The sequence below is a fragment of the Dendropsophus ebraccatus genome, chromosome 14 (assembly GCF_027789765.1).
Source record: "Dendropsophus ebraccatus isolate aDenEbr1 chromosome 14, aDenEbr1.pat, whole genome shotgun sequence".
In the NCBI taxonomy this organism is placed as follows: Eukaryota; Metazoa; Chordata; class Amphibia; order Anura; family Hylidae; genus Dendropsophus; species Dendropsophus ebraccatus.
Genome location: NC_091467.1, coordinates 21,419,535 through 21,439,853, shown reverse-complemented (window position 1 = coordinate 21,439,853; position 20,319 = coordinate 21,419,535). Strand labels below are relative to the sequence as shown.

General features: G+C 42.1%; 1 protein-coding gene across 2 annotated transcripts in view; it reads left to right on the top strand.

Moving 5' to 3' along the window:
- Positions 1 to 20,319, top strand: part of TBKBP1 (TBK1 binding protein 1) — a 52,800-nt gene that overhangs the window by 25,025 nt on the left and 7,456 nt on the right. The gene's annotated exons all lie outside the window — the stretch shown is intronic.

The window sequence follows — 20,319 nt, the reverse complement described above, 5'->3', positions numbered from 1 at the left end:
ATGCCATGTGTGAAACCCATTTTTTTTAATAACAGGTGAGATAGGAAAACCCCTTTAAGCAGTAACAAAGTTTTATCAAAAGATGGCGCTCTAAGCATGGTGTACCAACACTGTATGTTCATGCCCTCTGTCTGGTTATCCAAAATAGAGCTGTATTCAGTCACATCTAGTGTCAGAGGAGCTTATGATTGAGTTACTAGGGGTGGGTTAGGGTCTGTTTGCACCCAGGCCCAGGATCCTGGGTCTCATTTCCTATATGAGGAGACCAGTATTATAATTGAAGGATTATAGCTGGGGGCCCGGTTACGGCCCAGCATCTTCAGGTTATGCCTCAAGGGAATAAGGAATTGTAGTACCACACAACGTGGAACCACAACTCCGAATGGACCTGGTACAGGACCTTTAATATATTATGTGTTGCCCTTAGCAACCAGTGATCAGTTGCTATGGAATTCAAGCTTTTTGTCTACCTTAATGGGGCCCTTTATGGGACTATTTGGGCACTGTATGGCGCTATTTGGGCAGTATATTAGTGGTATACTCACCATGTGAGACCAATAGCCTTTGGCTGCCAGGGCATGATGGGAGTTTTTTTTTAATACCTGGAGAGCTACAGGTTGGAGACCATCACGTTAGGATTTTGTAGGACTCAATACGCCCTAATAGTCACTAGTTGGCTATGTACAGACCCAGTATATACCCATATGTCATTTTAATGTATACGTGCCATGGAGGGTATATTAGTGATGCGAACCTTGCCTTAGATTGTGTTTCCAGCCACCTTTATTACTACGCTTTGTTCCACCCTCCCAAATAAATCTATATTATTAGATTTTTTTTTGGCCGTCTCTAAACCAGTGTTTGAGCTGCACATAATGTTTTCCATTAACAGTTTGAGTGGGATTTGTTTCCAGCAATCTTGCAATGACCCAGGTGTTGACTCAGAGACCCCCTGAGATGAATCATATCCACTGAGCCTGCGTGTGTGTGTTATTTTCCAATAATAATTCTAAGAAAAAAATGCCCCCCGTAAGGTTATGTGCTGTTTACTTCTCAACGCCTTGGCCGGTTCTTGCCGATCTCTTGTACAGATATTTATTCATAGTGGTCAAAATGGTTAAAAGCCTTTTCACACCATGCGAGGAAGTGGTATGTAAAGGATTCTTAAAGAAAAGCTACAAGGTGTGTATGTCTTATAGAATATAATATAGGGTTGGTAAATTCACTATTAAAGCGACGCTGTACCCACAATCTGACCCCCCCCCCCCCCCCCCCCGAACCGCTTTTACTGCTTTTAATCCAAGATCTGTCCTGCGGTCCGTTCGGCAGGTGATGCAGTTATTGTCCTAAAAAACTACTTTTAAACTGGCAGCCCCGTGCCCTACGGGAGTGGCCTAGATTGTGTATGCAGTAGGTTGGCACAACCTCTCTGCCCCTCCTCCCCACCCTCCTCATCTTTAGGAATGCTCCAGGCAGATTGTCTCCTATTCGTCAGCTGTGTGAATACTGAACATGGGCTGGATTGTTAAAGCACCTGTGCAAATGTTCAGCATGGAGAAAATGTTTCAGTGGCATTCCTAATGATGCAGAGGGTGGGGAGGAGGGACGGAGGAGTGGTGCAAAGTTAGGGCACAGATATTCTAAGCCACGCCCGTAGGGCACGGGCTGTAAGTTTAAAAGTTGTTTTTAAGGACAATAACGGCATCACCTGCCGAACGGACCCCAGGACAGATCTTGGATTAAAAGCCGCTATATGAAGGTACAAGCGAATTGTGGGGGACAGATTGTGGGTACAGAGTCGCTTTAATGCTGAATATTCACCAACATAAAGAAAAATAGCATATTGAAACCTCTGGGGACCAGTTTGTAGGTGTATTAGATGGGTGCGGTGGAGCAGAATACATGTATATTCTGTGTGTGTGGCCTTTAAGGGGTTATTTGTTTCTTAGAATGTTATTGTATATTGCTATAATTGGTGGATGTCCGATCTATGGGACCCCCCTACTAATCCAGACAACAAAGTGGCTGATCTTACTTAGTCACTGTCACTAAAAATAACTTCTGGCATTTCATCAAGGCAAGTCACAGTTATTGATCGCAGCAGGTCTCACTGCTTAGACCTGCTGCAATCAGGACATATAGCTGGGAAGAGAGCACGGCATCAGCGCCAGGGCCGTCTTAACAGCATTATGGGCCCCTGGGCAGAGGTGCGAATTGCCCCCCCCCCAACCGCCGCCATCAAATCCCCCACATCTTTGCATATAGTGCCCCCCATAGTAGCCAATTCCCCCATATAGTGCCCCCCATAGTAGCCAGTGCCCCACATAGTAGCCAGTGCCCCCCATAGTAGCCAGTGCCCCCCATAGTAGCCAGTGCCCCCCATAGTAGCCAGTACCCCATAGTAGCCAGTGCCCCCCATAGTAGCCAGTGTCCCCCATAGTAGCCAGTGCCCCCCATAGTAGCCAGTACCCCCATAGTAGCCAGTACCCCCATAGTAGCCAGTACCCCCATAGTAGCCAGTGCCCCCCATAGTAGCCAGTGCCCCCCATAGTAGCCAATACCCCTATAGTAGCCAGTGCCCCCCATAGTAGCCAGTGCCCCCCATAGTAGCCAGCGCCCCTATAGTAGCCAGTACCCCTATAGTAGCCAGTGCCCCCCATAATAGCCAGTGCCCCCCATAGTAGCCAGTGCCCCCCATAGTAGCCAGCACCCCTATAGTAGCCAGTGCCCCCCTATAGTAGCCAGTGCCCCCCTATAGTAGCCAGTGCCCCCCATAGTAGCCAGTGCCCCCATAGTAGCCAGTGCCCTCCATAGTAGCCAGTGCCCCCCATAGTAGCCAGTGCCCCCCATAGTAGCCAGTACCCCCATAGTAGCCAGTGCCCCCATAGTAGCCAGTGCCCTCCATAGTAGCCAGTGCCCCCCATAGTAGCCAGTACCCCTATAGTAGCCAGTGCCCCCCATAGTAGCCAGTGCCCCCCATAGTAGCCAGTGCCCCCCATAGTAGCCAGCACCCCTATAGTAGCCAGTGCCCCCCATAGTAGCCAGTGCCCCCATAGTAGCCAGTGCCCCCCATAGTAGCCAGTGCCCCCCATAGTAGCCAGTACCCCTATAGTAGCCAGTGCTCCCCATAGTAGCCAGTACCCCTATAGTAGCCAGTGCTCCCCATAGTAGCCAGTGCCCCCCATAGTAGCCAGTACCCCTATAGTAGCCAGTGCCCCCCATAGTAGCCAGTGCCCCCCATAGTAGCCAGTGCTCCCCATAGTAGCCAGTGCCCCCCATAGTAGCCAGTACCCCTATAGTAGCCAGTACCCCTATAGTAGCCAGTGCCCCCCATAGTAGCCAGTGCCCCCATAGTAGCCAGTGCCCCCATAGCAGCCAGTGACCCCCATAGTAGCCAATACCCCTATAGTAGCCAGTGCTCCCCATAGTAGCCAGTGCCCCCATAGTAGCCAGTGCCCCCATAGTAGCCAGTACCCCTATAGTAGCCAGTGCCCCCATAGTAGCCAGTGCCCCCATAGTAGCCAGTACCCCTATAGTAGCCAGTGCCCCCATAGTAGCCAGTGCCCCCATAGTAGCCAGTACCCCTATAGTAGCCAGTGCCCCCATAGTAGCCAGTGCCCCCATAGTAGCCAGTGACCCCCAAAACAACAAACCAGTTACTCACCTGTCCGGCGGCCCCAGCAGCTCCTCTCCCGTCAGCGCGCACTCCCGTCATCCTCCGGGCACAGGCGGCGGGGCACAGAGAGACTGCCTGTGCCGGAAGCGTCCGGCTGCACGACACATCCAGGACACAGGCAGCGTCTCTGTACCCCGCTGCCTGTGCCCGGAGGATGACGGGAGTGGCGCGCTGACGGGAGAGGAGCTGCTGGGGCCGGCGGACGGGTGAGTTCCTGGACTGCCGGCCCCTTCTATCGCCACTTAGCTGAGCCGATCAGAAGCCCAGGAAAGTGCTGCTCATTGCACTTTCCTGGGCTTCTGATCGGCTCAGCTGAGAAGCGATAGAAGGGGCGGGCGGAGGGGATCGCTCAGGGCCGCTCACTATGCATATGCTTAGTGAGCGGCAATACAGGGGGCGGGCAGGACCGGCTTCCTTGCGGTGCTCAGCACTGCTTGGAAGCCGTCTTCGCTTTATAGGACGCACTTAGTTTTATAAGTGCGTCTTATAAAGCAAAAAATACAGGTGTGTCCCAGAGGGCAGGGGCCCCCTAGGACGCAAGGGCCCCCGGGCAGCCGCCTACCCTGCCCAATGGGTAAGATGGCCCTGATCAGCGCGATCCAGTTGATAGCTAATTCTGACAGTGTAGCCCTATAACATTGTTATAGACTAACATTGTTGGAATTAGCCAATCATAGATACAGTTGAGTAGTGTGTTGTGGCCTGGGGTGCTGAGAGGGTAATAGCAGGTGGTGTTTTCACTGGAGCACTTGTCCTGGTGGCCAGGAGTGGCATTACCCAACCCAAGAAACACAGGCACTGTAAGGGTAGCACAATGTGTGGGTGCAGGTGTGGGTGCGGCAGAGAAAAAAGAGTCCAGCACTTAAACAGAACAGTGTTTACTTAAAGGAGAAGACCGGCGAATTTTTTTTTTTTATGTATTGTATTGCCCCCCCCCCCCAAAAAAAAAGTTATACAAATCACCAATATACACTTATTATGGGAGATTCTTATAAAGTACTTTTATCCCTGCACTTACTACTGCATCAAGGCTTCACTCCCTGGATACCATGGTGATGTCACTTCCTGGATAACATGGTGATGTCACTTCCTGGATAAAATGGTGATGTCACTTCCTGGATAACATGGTGATATCACTTCCTGGATAACATGGTGATGTCACTTCCTGGATAACATGGTGATGTCACTTCCTGGATAACATGGCTATGTCACAACCCGACTTCCAGAGCTGTGCGGGCTGTGGCTTCTGGAGAGGATGATGGCAGGGGGATGCTCAGTGTCCCTCCAGTGCCCTGTGCCCCTCAGTGTCCCCCTGCCATCATCCTCTCCAGCAGCCACAGCCCGCACAGCTCTGGGAGTCGGGACGTGAAATCACCATGTTATCCAGGAAGTGACATCACCATTTTATCCAGGAAGTGACATCACCATGTTATCCAGGAAAGTGACATCACCATTTTATCCAGGAAGTGACATCACCATTTTATCCAGGAAGTGCTGGGATTTTCTGTTGGACTGTTTAGTTGGGATATTACTCCTTTCCTCAATTTTGACTGAGTGCCGCTCTGAACTCCTCTTACATATTGCAAATAAACCCCATTGAATGATATCTCGGCTGTAAAATGAATTTATTAAGGTCTAACCACAGAATTTTATGGTTTACAACAGTGGGGCAGATGAGTCAAAGCAGGCAAAGAGCTTCTGCTAACTTAAAAAAAAAAAAAAACATCTAGCCAGAACCATACAGACATTTCTTGCCTTATGTTCCCAGATTAGGAAACCCTCATAAAAAGCAGGAAAAGTCTATTGTACTGAAAGCAGCAGCACTTATTCAGAAAACCATACTGCAGACATTTTATCCGCCTGACATTAAAGGAATTATTCTGGATTAAAAAAAAAAAACAGCAAAAACAGCATCAGCCCTGTCCTCAGGCTGTGTGTGGTATTGCAATTTTGCTCCATCCACTTCTATGGAACTGAGCTTCAAAACCCCACCCAAACTGAGGACAGGAGAGGCGCTGTTTCTGGGAGAAAGCAGCCATGTTTTTCTAAGCCTCAATACAAAATTCTGTTAGGCCCAATCTCACAATACAAGTACTGTATTTAATTTGTGTTTGCAATATGTGTTGTTGTTGCATTTGCAAAATGCGCTTTTTGTTTGGATAAGTGAACATATTAAGAGACATGAAAATTCACCAATTATAACAGAAGTCAAATGTTAAAAACATTTAGTGTGACTACAACCTTAAAGGGGTTTTCTAACCATCTCACATTTTAATCCTCAGCATGTCGGAATGAAGGGACTCGCTCCTTCACACCGTGTACTGCGATGTAACCCCTATGTACACTTGTTAACTAATATAGCCGATTCACACCAATTTCTTATACTTTTTTTGTGGCAAATTTAACATAAAAATATAGCGGATTCATTTTTACCATCCTGTTTGCTTGATATCCTGGGTGCTTAATAACAGGAGAAGGAAGCATTTTATCTGATAAGATATATTACAAGGTTTCTTATGTTCACTTGTACTATTGATCTATACAAGGTCTGTTGCCTATTTAAGCAATAGGACATTTTCTGGTGATACAACATCTAGAAGGATCTTGCCTTCTGTAAAATTGAAGACGATAGCAAAGTGTTACAGAGACGTGTTTTGATTGCTGAGGGTCTGAGTGATGAGACCCACTACTACCGTTGTTAGTATGTAAACCCTGTCCCCCTTAACCCACCTCTGACCGGTGAATGCTTTATCCATCCACACTCTGGCCCCCGGCTCCCTGACATCGCGTTCAGCCAATCAGTGGCTGCGGCGGGACAGCGCACTGATTGGCTTTGCTGGAAATCTTCTTTATGCTACTGTACTAACACAACATTTAGGTGACCTGAAATCCACTTGTTATGGTAATTCCATGGGACAATGTACTAAGTCTATGAACATGCTGCAAGTAAAGATGGCGATGCACCCTTTATCTCATTGATCAATGATCAGAGTTTTATAATAAAAGATGTCAGTCATTACTATAGTGATGCTCTAAACCATTAACCATTCCCAGTGCCCTGTTCTGCATGCAGATGTGCAAGGTGCAGCAGCTTCTCCCTGCAGTAACAACTCAACCCCAGTGGTCAGCTCTGCATTGGATGAGCTGACCTGGACAACTCTCATTTATTTAAAGGGAACCTGTCACCATGAAAATGTTACCTAAGCTATTGGCATCATGTTATAGAGCAGGAGGAGCTGAGCAGATTGATATATATATCTGTATAGGAAAAGATCTCTGATATTTCCATGCTTAAGAGTCCAGTCCATTGGGTGACACCGCCCACTGGACTCCTTACCACAGAATGATCAAAGATTTACAAGTTATATTGAATCTTTTCCCACAATGATATATATCAATCTGCTCAGTTCTTCCTGCTCTATAACATGATGGTGATAGATTACATAGCATTGTCTTGGTGACAAGTTCCCTTTAAGTTTTCAGTTATTTGAATAGAATATACCATATGATTGTGAACAAGATGTTTTAAGTAATTTCCTGTTACCTTCTATATCTTGTTTTAATAGCACTGCTAAATATATTGGGGAGGGGAGTGTTAGAATAGGTGTGATATGATCCTGTGACTGCTGCGTTTTAGAAGAGGACATAGTGAAGTGACACAGCAGATTGTACAGCTGCAGACCAAGTATGACCCACAGGCCTCATCTGATCTGTGAGTATATAATGGACTCTTTATGATGCTTGGCTTAATTCCCCACACCCTAGTTTGCCATAATGATGGGAAATGAATCCTGAGCATGCCCCCCCCTCCAGGGACCCCATAGCAGCCACGTGTTCTGCCTCTGTGTACCATGTACCGTTTCACAGTACTGTTGACAATTGTGAACAGTATTGGACCCTTTGTCTTATATAGACCATTCCGGAACACAACAATTTGAGACATGTCATACAGCCTGAATTTTTGGTCCAGATTCCTAGGCTTGAGTCGATGATAACGTGAGCCTACAAATGACACTTGTGGGCTGTCCGTGCATTATGGATCCGTGGTTTTGTTGACTTAATAAAAGTTCTCGCTTTTGCGTGATGCCAGGCTTGCCAGTAATGTACCCTGGGGTGGGACTCTCAGCAGGGCAGATGCAGCCTGTCTGTTGTTCATCCATCTACAATGTTAATATGAGTCAGGGACACCTTGTTTTGCTGATTGTGGTAATGGTTGTGAGGCTTCAAGACCACAGTCAGGAACAATGAGGTGTAGCACTTCAGCAGAAATATGCCCTAAACTAGTATACACTCAGTCACACATGCAGATAGAAAAAAAAAAATATATTATATATATATATGTGTGTGTGTGTGTGTGTTTTTTCCATTTTTTAATTCAAAAATACAATTTCCAGAATGTATTTTTTTTTAATTCCCTTCTACCCCCACCATTTAATATTTGCTGCTATATATTTTTTGTAGGACTGTCACCTAAAATATTTTTTTAATTGATTTGCTGAGTATTTGGAAAATACATCACTTCAAAACCCCCTCTTTTCACCTTTCTTATTCATTCTGTCATTTTTAATGCTTTTACTTTTATTTTGAAAAAAAATGTTTTTGAACATTTGAAATTTTCAGTAATAGCGAAGTCATATTGCGATAGTGAAAATGTACTCGAAAAATACAAGAAAACTATAATGAATGCAGAAGCCAATGTGGGTAAATGTAGTAATGTGGAGAGCTGCGCACATGACTAATTCTTTAGCTTTTTTTTTTTTAGTCATATTTCCTTTTACTGTTTGATGACACAAAACACAGAAAATAAATGCAGGTTCACCTGTTCTCCCGTGCAGGTTGTACAACCATTTTACTTTGTTGCTAATTCCCCCAAGAATGTATTTTTACAGGAAAAACGAGTCAAATATTTTCAAAAATTTCTCCCCCCCCCTTTTTTTTTGTACTACAGCGAATACTGTTATACAATTAGCAAACTAGTTGCTTTTTGAGATGGAACTGGCCTGAAAAAAATGTGTGAATGTTCCAAAAAATATACATTTGTGATGCATGAATAGCTAAAAAAAAAGAATGTTAATTATTATTTTTTTTAATTCCCTTCTACCCCCCCCTCTCCCCATTTAATATATGCTGCTATAGACATTAAAGTGTTTAGACTTTTGACATGTCTAAAGAGGTCTGAGTGTTCAGACTGCGAACAATCGATTGTGAGAACTAGCTACGCAGCATATTGTCTCATGACACTATGTTATATGACCTGGACGACACCATAATGTAAGTCTATGGGGCTGACCAGGTCATAAAAGGATACAGAGCTGGGAGTGAACATGTGGCTCATTCTCCTGACCATTTACAGTATAGACACTCAGACTATGACCGATCAAACTTTGGACATGTAACATGTCAAACATTTCTTTTTAATGACCGTTTAAATAAAAATTGCCTAAACTGGCCTATTTGAAGGTTTGGTGGTTCATCTTATGTGTATGGTGGCCTCTGGACTTATTGTTCTCTAGGAGATAAGCTGATGCCAGAGGGGTCTCGCAATGGCTTCCTTCTCCCTTCCTTTTCAGACTACATGTATGTATGTAAGAATTGGGATGGATCAGCAGAACAAGCTGTTCCCAGCTGTATGAAATGGATACCAAGCTTATACCAGACCAGTCAGTAGTCTATTTGTTAATATGTAAATAAAGTTCAAGTGCCCAGGGGGTGTTCCTTAGCATGGCAAGAGCCCAGGGTTACAGCTACACCTTCCTAATGAATAAGATGAGATGGGCTAGCTAACTTGGACACTGCACAAAACCTGCATGTGTGGATTCTGCCAAAAAACATGTATGTGTATGTATATACAGTGAGTCCAAGAAGTATTTGATCCCTTGCTGATTTTCTTTGTTTGCCCACTAATAAAGACATGATCATTATATACTTTTAATGGTAGATGTATTCTTACATGGAGAGACAGAATATTAAAAAGAAAATCCAGAAAATAAATCTAAGGAATATATATTAATTGATTTGTATTTCATGGAGTGAAATAAGTATTTGATCCCTTAGTATTCATTAGCAGTTCTGGCTTTTACAGACCAGTTAGACACTCCCAATACACTTGTTACCTGACCTGAAGCCGCCTGTTCTCACTAATCACTTGTGTGAAAAACAACTGTCCACAGAAGCAGACAGATCACACAGATTTCAAGTCTCCAACATAGGTAAAACCAAAGAGCTGTCACAGGACCTCAGAGTCAGAATTGTTGACCTTCACAAAGCTGGAATGGGCTACAAAAAGATTAGTAAGGTGTTGGATGTGAAAGTTATAACTATTGGTGCAATTATCAGAAAGTTTAAAGAGTATAACATGACAATCAACAGACCTCGGCCCAATGCTCCAAAGAAGATTTCACCTCGTGGGGTGGCAATGATGCTGAGAACAGTCAGAAATCGTCCTGCAACCACTCGGCAGGAGTTAGCAAATGACCTGAAGGCAGCTGGGACCACAGTTTGCAAGGAAACAATTGGCAACACTTTGTGCAACAATGGATTCACATCCTGCAGTGCCCGAAAGGTACCAGTGCTGAAGAGAGCACATGTGGAGGCGCGCCTCAAGTATGCCAATGATCATTTGAAAGATGAACCAAGTTATTGGGAGAAGGTTTTGTGGTCAGATGAGACCAAAATTGAACTTTTTGGCCTCAACTCCACCCGCCGTGTGTGGAGGAAGAAAAATGCTGCCTATGACCCCAAGAACACTGTGCCCACCGTCAAGCATGGAGGTGGAAGCATAATGTTTTGGGGGTGTTTCTCTGCCAAGGGTACAGGGCTACTTCACCGCATCACTGGGAAGATGGATGGAGCCATGTACCGCACAATCCTGAGGGACAACCTCCTCCCCTCTGCCAGGGTTCTGAAAATGGGCCGTGGTTGGGTCTTCCAACATGATAACGACCCTAAACATACAGCAAAGGCAACAAAGGATTGGCTCAAGAAAAATCACATTAAGGTCATGGAGTGGCCCAGCCAGTCGCCAGACCTCAATCCGATCGAAAATCTATGGAGGGAGCTGAAGGTCAGAGTTGCCAAGCGACAGCCCACCAACCTTCATGATTTAGAGAGAATCTGCAAAGAAGAGTGGGCCAAGATTCCCCCTGGTGTGTGTGCTAAACTTGTGGTGAACTACAACAAACGTCTCACCGCTGTGCTTGCAAACAAAGGCTTTGCCACTAAGTATTGAGTGTGTTTGGCAAGAGGGATCAAATACTTATTTTCCTCATTGAAATACAAATTAATTAAAATATATTCTTTAAAATTATATTCTGGATTTTGTTCTTGATATTCTGTCTCTCCATGTTAGAATATATCTACCATTAAAAGTGCTGAAGGAAAGTGTCTTTATTAGTGGGCAAAGAAAGAAAATCAGCAAGGGATCAAATACTTCTTGGACTCACTGTATATATATATATATATATATATATATATATATATATATATATATATATATATTGCAGCTGATATGGGGCCAGAAGGGTTTGGGGGCCCACTCAGAAAAAAATATTCTTGCCTTCCTGCCCTGATTTCATGGCCGCCATTCTGTCTTTGTCACGTATATATACAATTAGATCATGATTTGAGTATTGTTATGTGTCAGCTTGGATCATAGCTCTCCTTTTTTATGAGGAACCTATGTATCACATATAATAGGCAGGTTTCTAGGCAGTGTGTTATTAATTTGTTTTATCCTCATATTTGGCAGAATATAATGGAGGGCGTGAGAGTGCTCGGTACTGCCAAATACTGGGGTAGAAACTTTGCCAGCTGGAACGAGTAGTGTACCACCGGGGAACGGATAATGTAATCTTAACTGATAGGAATAATTTAATTTGGAATATATGCACATTTACATAATACTGGAGGGATTTAGTTACTTCCCTGTTATGAGCAATCACGGTAAGAAAAAGGCTTAGGATGCACACGCTGTTTCGATTATTGCTAAATATTTGTCACTATTTAGTATACACCGATGAGCCCTAGTATATACGCCACCTGCCTAATATTATTAAACCACCAAAACAGCTGTGACTGTGAAGGCCTGGACTCTATACACTCCTATAGGATGTGTCCTGTGGTATCGAGCACCAGCATGTCTGCAGCAGATCCTTTAAGTCCTGTAAGGTGTGAGGTGCAGCCTCCAGGGAATCAGACTTGTTTTTCTAGCACATCCCACAGGTGACCGATCGGATTGAGATCTGGATAATATGAAAGCCAAGTCACCACCTTGATCTCTCTTCTGCTAGTGTCACATTGTGTTATGCATTGTACAGCAGGATCCACATAATAGGTCCATGGGCATACATTAAATGGATCCATAGACCCCCCCCCCCATAGAAGTGTATATTTTAGCCTCCATTCTGGAAGTATGCAGTGGGGTTTGCTGGATGAAATGGATGAAATGGCTCAGCCTATCTGTGACGAATACCATTAAAAGGGTTGTCCAGCGAAAATCTTTTTCTTTCAAATCAAATGATGTCAGAAAGTTGTATAGATTTGTAATTTACTTCTATTAAGAAATCTCAAGTCTTCCTATACTTAACAGCTGCTGTATGTCCTGCAGGAAATGTTTTATTTTCAGCCTGACACAGTGCTCTTTGCTGACATCTCTGGCTGAGACAGGAACTGTCAAGAACAGGAGAGGTTTTCTATGGGGATTCGTATAAAACCGAGACACAGTTCCTGTCTCGACCAGAGACGTTAGCAGAGAGCACTGTGTTGTACTGAAAATGAAACAACATTTCCTGCAGGACATACAGCAGCTAATAAGTATGGGAAGACTTGAGATTTTTTAATAGAAGTAAAATACAAATCTGTATAACTTACCGACACCAGTTGATTTGAAAGAGAAAGATTTTCACTGGACAACCCCTTTAAAGGGGAACTATCTGCTAACTGCTGATGGCTCCCTATTGCACAGGAGACACCGTTCCCGTACAGTTTGTAGTGTAAGACTATGTGAGTAAGGCTATTTGGAGCACTGGGGGTGGGGCTTCCGCCCCCAGAGCACCAACCTGCCCCCAGCCAGCCCACCACTTCTAATGGGCCAGATCGGTGCTCTGGGACATCAGTGTCCTGTCCCCCGTACTCCAAATTGCCTTAGTGGACACAGGATAACACTACAAACTGCACCGAAACGGCACATAGGATGAACGTAGAGACTCATCCTCAATGCCCCGTGCACAATACAGAGCGATGAGCAGGTTAGATTTGTCTAACCTGCTGATAGTTTCTCTTTAAATGGCATCCATCATAAGCATAAAGTGGATATACACGTTCCAGACTTCCTGTTGTTTCCCATTGCAGCTGGAGGCCTAAAAGGTGATTTATTGCCTGCCAGTTTTACTCTGGTAGGAAGTAAGGGTCCATTTACACAGAAGCCAGGAATGGATTGGAAAAGAGGAAAAATCTCAGTCTTTCCTTTATGACCTGATCTCTGTTTATAGTCTGTTTCTGGCTTTGGCTTTAAATCTTTGGCAGATAATCTGTCAGATAATCTTTCTGTGTAAATGGACCCTAATACATTAGAATACTAAATATTCTATAGCATTATACAAGCAATTAAAGAAGCAAAAACAAATAATACTAATAAAATCAAGTGGAGATCCACAGAAAATAGATAAGATAAAAAGTAATACTCGCCTACCCTGATCTTCCACAGCTGTTGGTTCCCGCTCATCCTAATTCCTGTGATGCATCACTCCCCAAGGAACTGCTTGCTGTAGTGTTTTGCCTCATTCAATAATTGGCTGATGACATTTCATGTGGGGACAATACATCCCTTGGACCAGGTAGAAGTTGTGGTAAATGGAGAGCAGCAACTGTGGGGGATCAGGGTAGGAAAATATGGTCCACTCCCTACGTAAAACAAATAAATAAACATAAAGTTAATTATAATTTATATATGTACCCAACAGGTCATGTTTTGTGGATTTCTTTACTATTTCACAGGTGATATAATTATACTCAGTGCATCAGGTATTATCACAGCTGCTCTTTGTATGGGATATCCTCAAAACATGACCTGTCAGTGAAGCCTGAGGACTGGAATTGAGACGCACTGTACTAAATGGTGACAAAAAAACTACAACATGTCTAATAAAAAATCCCATATATGGCTACATAAGGGAGAAAACAAAAAACAAAAAAAACCCCAAAACCTGTGTGTCAAAATGAGGAAGACAAAAAAAAAAAAAGTAAAACTTTGAAAAAAAACATAGTTACCCATGGAATAAAGTAAAAAGATTATTTATAAACACCCCCCCCCCCCCAAATAAAAAAAATATAAAGAAGAAAAAAGCTCAATAAATAATGAATAGTAATCGAAAATATATATGGCTCCTGGAATGTGGCAATGAAAAAAAATGTGTATTTTCAGGGTTATAAAACATAAATGCTTCCTGTAAAGTCTGTCATGTACAGCTCATTATCGGGCAGCACGTTGCTAGATTGGTTATGCTGGTTGCACACGTGAGCTAACAGCGACCATTATCATTGTGTCTATGGTACTAAATGAGACAAGTTCCCAGTCTGTTATAATTTCTCATTACATGGATGAATTATGATGCGTATCTGAGTCATGAATATTAATTCGCTGTGAGGAGCATTGAACGTACTGGTCCTAGATTTGTTTTCTATGTATAACCAAGCGTGTCTCTTGCATTGTTATGATGATTTTTTATTATGAGTGACCGTGCACTGATCAGAAATGATGGAATAATTTGCAGTTATGCCAGTGGCCAAGTTTAGTCTGGTAGGGGGTGATAACACAAACAGGCTGATAGGGGATATTGGTGGTCTTAGTCATATGCCTGGCTCATTTCACACTGCAGTAAATGGATACATAGACTTTCATTACTTAAAGGGGCACTCCTAAGAGTATTTTTTTTTAAATACATGGCCTTAATAAAGTTTGATTATTTTGTAAAATATAAAATAAATGTACACTTTTTTTTTAATATACATATTAAGGTCTTAAAATGTGCATATTTGTTGCAGTTTTTGACTTCCCTATTGAAGTTAATTGGGGAAATCTGAAGCATGTGACCATATACTTGATTCTCCTCCATCTATGGAATTCTCACAAATCTTCCTAACAATTCACGTTCAGAGATTCTTTATGTACATAATAAAATAGTACAACGTCAGTGTAAAAAAAAAAAAAAAAAAACAATAAAATATAAACCCGTATTACCTGTGCATTGTGTAGGAAAATGAACTGTGCATTTGTGTGCTGAGTGCCGCTACCTGTGAGCGTATCTGAAATACTCAGTTTTTTCCCTTATTTTGTTACGGTTACAAAGATATGTAAGGCAGTAAAAATAGATCTGGGCATCGGTATTGGCATCAATATTATTATTTCTGTCTTGCTTAGAAAAGCGTGTAGCTAATGCATGTTATCGGCCCGAGATCTATGTGCTTGTACAGTGAGATAGTCATCTATACCACAGCACTGAGCTGCAGACCACACAGGGAGACTGCTATCTGGAGGACAATTATAGACGCCGTGTCACTGGGCACTATAGTTATAAGTGACTCATTCATTCCATTAATGTCCTTTTCAGAACAACGTAGAAAGCACCATGCTACATGACTTAATGTTCTTTATAGGGGTACTGACAAATGCGCCGATACTAAGATTGATAAGAAAAATAAAACGCACAGCTGCTGTCCTATACAAGACATAAGGGCACCTAGAATGCAACCCAACCAAAATCTAGTGTCTCTAGTGGTTGGTAGAGGCAAGGGCACCCATACAAATTTTAGACCTGGGCCTATTGTACAAGCCCTGTTTCTAGGGTTCTTACATAGAGTTATACATAAATAATAAAGTCATACAGTTACCAAAGAATATTGCTATACGGGGAGCAAATATCATCATACGGTTATTCAACAAAACTCATGAGGGAAATAAAACTACATGGTGCCTAATATATATTATACTGTTACCAGATAATACTGCCAGACCATGATCACACATAACCACTACACGGTGCCTAATATATATCATACTGTTACCAGATACTACTGCCAGACCATGATTATACATAACCACTACATAGTGTCCAAATAATACCGCCACCATGGTCATACATTACCAACATTTACTTGCACGCCGGTGCTAAATTAGGCCCTGCCCCAATTTCCCCACTGGATTTACTAAGAGTCCATAAATGTCCCCCAGAGTGACTGACTAATACACCATATTGGTATTAAATAAAAACTGTTATCCAAAGACCATCATTACCATCATCTAGTGATAGATATACAGCTGTACCCAGGCATTCTATAATTCAACGTAGAAAGCACCATGCTACGGTGATCATGGTATGGTGCAGGCAGTGCAATGGTGCTAAGCTGCTCTTGATGCAGCCTATGTCTTACTGGTAGAGTAAACTGGCACGGAGTCAGTATGTGTCACCCCCTGCAACCACTGGGTAAGGAGACCATGACCTTAATGCCTGTGGGCTTGGACTACTCTCATTTCACTCATGAAGTGCAAATGGGAGGTGGCCCATCCAAGTCAGAGGGGTCTGTAGGTGTGTATATATATATATATATATATATATATATATATATATATATTCTTTCCACCTCTGGTAGTTTCACATGCACTGGTGATGAAATTCATCTCTACAAGAAGAGACCACCTTTTTTTTTCTTCTCGTGACATTGAGTTCATCCCGTAATACGTGTGGTTTCTTGTACGTGTTCACAGCGTGTTTCACTGCTTTACTTACTTTACACTAGAAAATTTAATTTGCAGTCAATTCAAAAGAAGGAAAACCCAATCTCACGTTATACCACGTCTACCATTTCTCGGCCATCACGTTCACATCCGCCTAGTGCTTCTTCTTCAACAGTGCATGTGCCGTATTCAATGGTTTCCTGTGCGTGTTGTCTATTTCTGGTAATTCCTGGTTAACACTTAGGACGTGTCAATTCATGAGCAGTCCATGAGCGAGCTGCTTACCCAGGTGTGAACCCTTAACTATTTGGAGCAATTTATAAGGATTTTCCAAGCAGAAGCAATACCCCATAATGTTCAATAGCTGGCGGCTGTAGTGATGCCCTGCACCTTTCATTGCCCACCATGGTGCCAATGTCTCATCATTGCAAAGTCCTGTTGTCTATACTATTCTATACAGTGGGGCAATTTACCATTGAAAATACATTACAATTTCCGATATTGCCATATGTTACCATGCAAAAAGCGAGCTCCACACAGCTCCATAGACAGAAAAGTAAAAAAAAAAAGTTATGGGGTTAATAGAATACAAAGCAATTAAATTAATTTAATAGGGTATAGCTGTAATTTTACAACTAAACTCAACCAAAAGTTGTGTGTATATATATATATATATATATATATATATATATATATATATAATAAGATTTATGGATCTTAGAATATGAGGAGAAAAAAACAAACAAAGGAGATTTAAAGGCAATCTGTGTCCCCCTAATTGCCTACTGAGCTGGCAGCGCTATTAGATAGATATCAATGAAAGCATTCAGAATATACCTGTGCCTATGTTTTTATTCTCTTAAAAAAACACCTTTGAGCTGTGAATAGTATCAAAGAGGTGGAGCCTATAGTTCCCTGGGCCCTTGCACTGTTATGCCTTACCATGCTGTATGCCTGCCTCTTGCATAATTAAGGACATACACTGTGCATACAACACAGTGAGGTGTAGTGATGCTAGGAGCCAGGAAACAAGAGGCTCCGCCTCTTTGACACTTTTCACATAAAAAAGTGCCTTTTTATAATAAAAACACAGACATAGTCAACAAAGGTTATCCGGTGTTGCTATCAGCTTGGTAAGCGTTCAGGAGTCACAGATTCACTGTGTCAGGAGTCAAGGACAATTCAGATACCGGATGTCAATGTGTTTAGCTACAGAGAGCCTGGACTAGGTGGTAGGTGACATAGGGATTCTGTCATTTGGATTCAGTGTGTTATACACAGGCTCTGCCCAAGGCATAAGGTAATGTATCAGTGACCCTTTAAGGACAAGGATGCTGTCATATTGACTGTTCCAAATTACAAGTAAATCATGTGCATGAGAGAATCAAATTGACAGACTTTTGGTCAAAGTGGATCTCGTTTTATTTAAAGATGGCAGCCAGTATATATATCCTGGGGGTGTGTGTTCTACTAAGGCTCATGTCGATACTTCATTGGCTGAGGTACAAAAAGAGTTACTTGCATAGTGTTTACTTACATAAGCTTTAAGAAATGTAAACATCTCTAAGTGGTTACAAAGGTCAGCGCCATATTGTAATGGATTCACTAAATATACAAAATATGACATCCTTAATACCGCCATCTTTAGTGTGTTTTCGACACCCAACTTTTTCTTTTTTTCTTTTTTAGATAGCAGCTCTGCAAAGGTGAATCTTTGTGGAGTGAGCTGTGACTTTTACTGGTACCATTTTGGGGTACATACAACTTTTGACCCCTTTTTATCCATTTTTACCCTTTTATCCCTTTTTAACCCTTTTTACCCCTTTGTTCGGGAGGCAAAGTGACCAATAAAATAGAGATTTCAGTTTTTTTTTTGTTTTTTTTTCACTTTCTTATAGCGTGCAGGATATATAACACAACATTTTGAAAAATCAGACAGACAATATCTATATATGAGGAATGGAAAAATGTAGATGTTTAGAAATTTTACTATTTGTGGGTTTAGTCACTAGTTCTAAACACAAAGGTGACCAAATACAATTTGCTTATAGTATTCACATATTTAAGGGAATTTTCCAGTTTCGTGTAAATAAAGCTTACTGATGATATGATGAAAGGTTCTGCGAGTTTCCAATACAGTTTTTGTTTCAGTTCCTCTCCATTTTCAAGATCTCTGTTTGCTGTCAAAATTTCTTACAGTTTTTATCATATTTCTGTGAGCTAAATGCTGGCAGCAAGCAAAAGTCAGCTTCCTCTGTGTAATGTCTATTCTAATGCTAATATGTATTATAATAGGCATAAGGGGATCAGTATTTGCATGCAACAGTGCTAGCGATATGTAAGTGTGCCCGTACCAGGGCTTCAGCAGGGCTTGACATATTTACTGGTGGCAGCAGTGGAGCCGCATCGCCCCCCATTGCTGATATCAGCAGTTGTGGACTACGGCTATTAGTTGGAGTGGCGTGGCCAACCAATTAGATGCTGCTTTCAGAAATGACAGGCATTTAAATAGCTTGTAAAAAGCCATTCCTGGTGGGTGAATTGGCCTGCCATGATTCGATCGTGGCAACTTGATTTGTTATACGCACATCCCGGTTCTTCTGGTTCCTGGCACTGTCCCATCTCTGCCTTTAGCAGCTTGAAGCAAACAAGTGTAGATAAGATCAATCAATGCAGTACATATGTGCTGCATTGATCCCTATGAGCAATCATGGTATTGCTCATAGAAGTCCTCCAGGGAGACTTCAAATTAAAAATAAATAAATAAAATTATATATATATATATATATATATATATATATATATATATATATAGTGGTACATTGGTTTAAGAGTAACTTGGTTTTAAGAGCATTTTGGAAAAGAGCTTACAGTTTTTCAAAATTTAAGAGCATTGCTTTGGTTTAAGAGCTCCCTGTACTGGGTGGGTGGGGAAGGGGCATGGTCTGCATAGTGGGGTCTACAGCACTGTGACCCTGGAACTTTCCCTCACCTTCCATATCATGGCAGATCCACTTCAGGCTGGGGCTTGAATGAGGGACAGGACTATAAAGGTCTCTTCATAGCTGTAATTCCTATGTCCCCAGACAGAGAGTTCTGCTATACTGTGCCCACATATGTCCTGCTAATTCCTTCATGCTCCCTGCAGTCTCTGTCAGTCCTGACTCGTCCATGATGAACATACACCCAGTCCCCAGTGCAGTCATGTGACCTCACAGACCTCTGACATCTCTATTCTAACTTATTGTACTTGGTGCTATTCAAACAAATATTCTAGCCTATTGTACTGTTGGCACTATACAAATAAATTTGATTATTATTATTATTAGATTACGCTCCTGCATTATGTGGATCTGCAGTTCCATAATGTATCTACAAACTGCTGCTGTTTTTCAGGTTTATGCAGTTACAATACATTATACTCCACATGCTGATTGCTATACTGTACAGTAACTGATAATATCACATATTCAGCTGTTTATAAATGTTTGTTTCATTAGTTTTACATGTTATTCAGAATATAAAATCATTATGTTTGGGGTGTGGAATCAATTGTCTGCATTTCTATGATTTCTTATGGGGCTATTTGCTTTGGTTTAAGAGTGGATTTAGATTACAAGCGCGGTCCCGGAACGAATTATGCTCGTAATCCAAGTCACCCCTGTGTGTGTGTGTGTGTGTGTATGTATATATATATGTATCTCAAATCCCATAATAAAAGTTTTTTTCCTATGTTTTAACTAAAAATATATAAACTAAGAAATAATGAACCTATTTGCTATCTACGCATGCGGAATGCGGAATTACACGAACTATTAAATTATCACATTCCTGATTTCATACGGTAAATGTAAGCGCAAAATCCTTCCAGTTCAAAATTGCTGATTTTTGGTCACATCGCATCCAGAAAAAT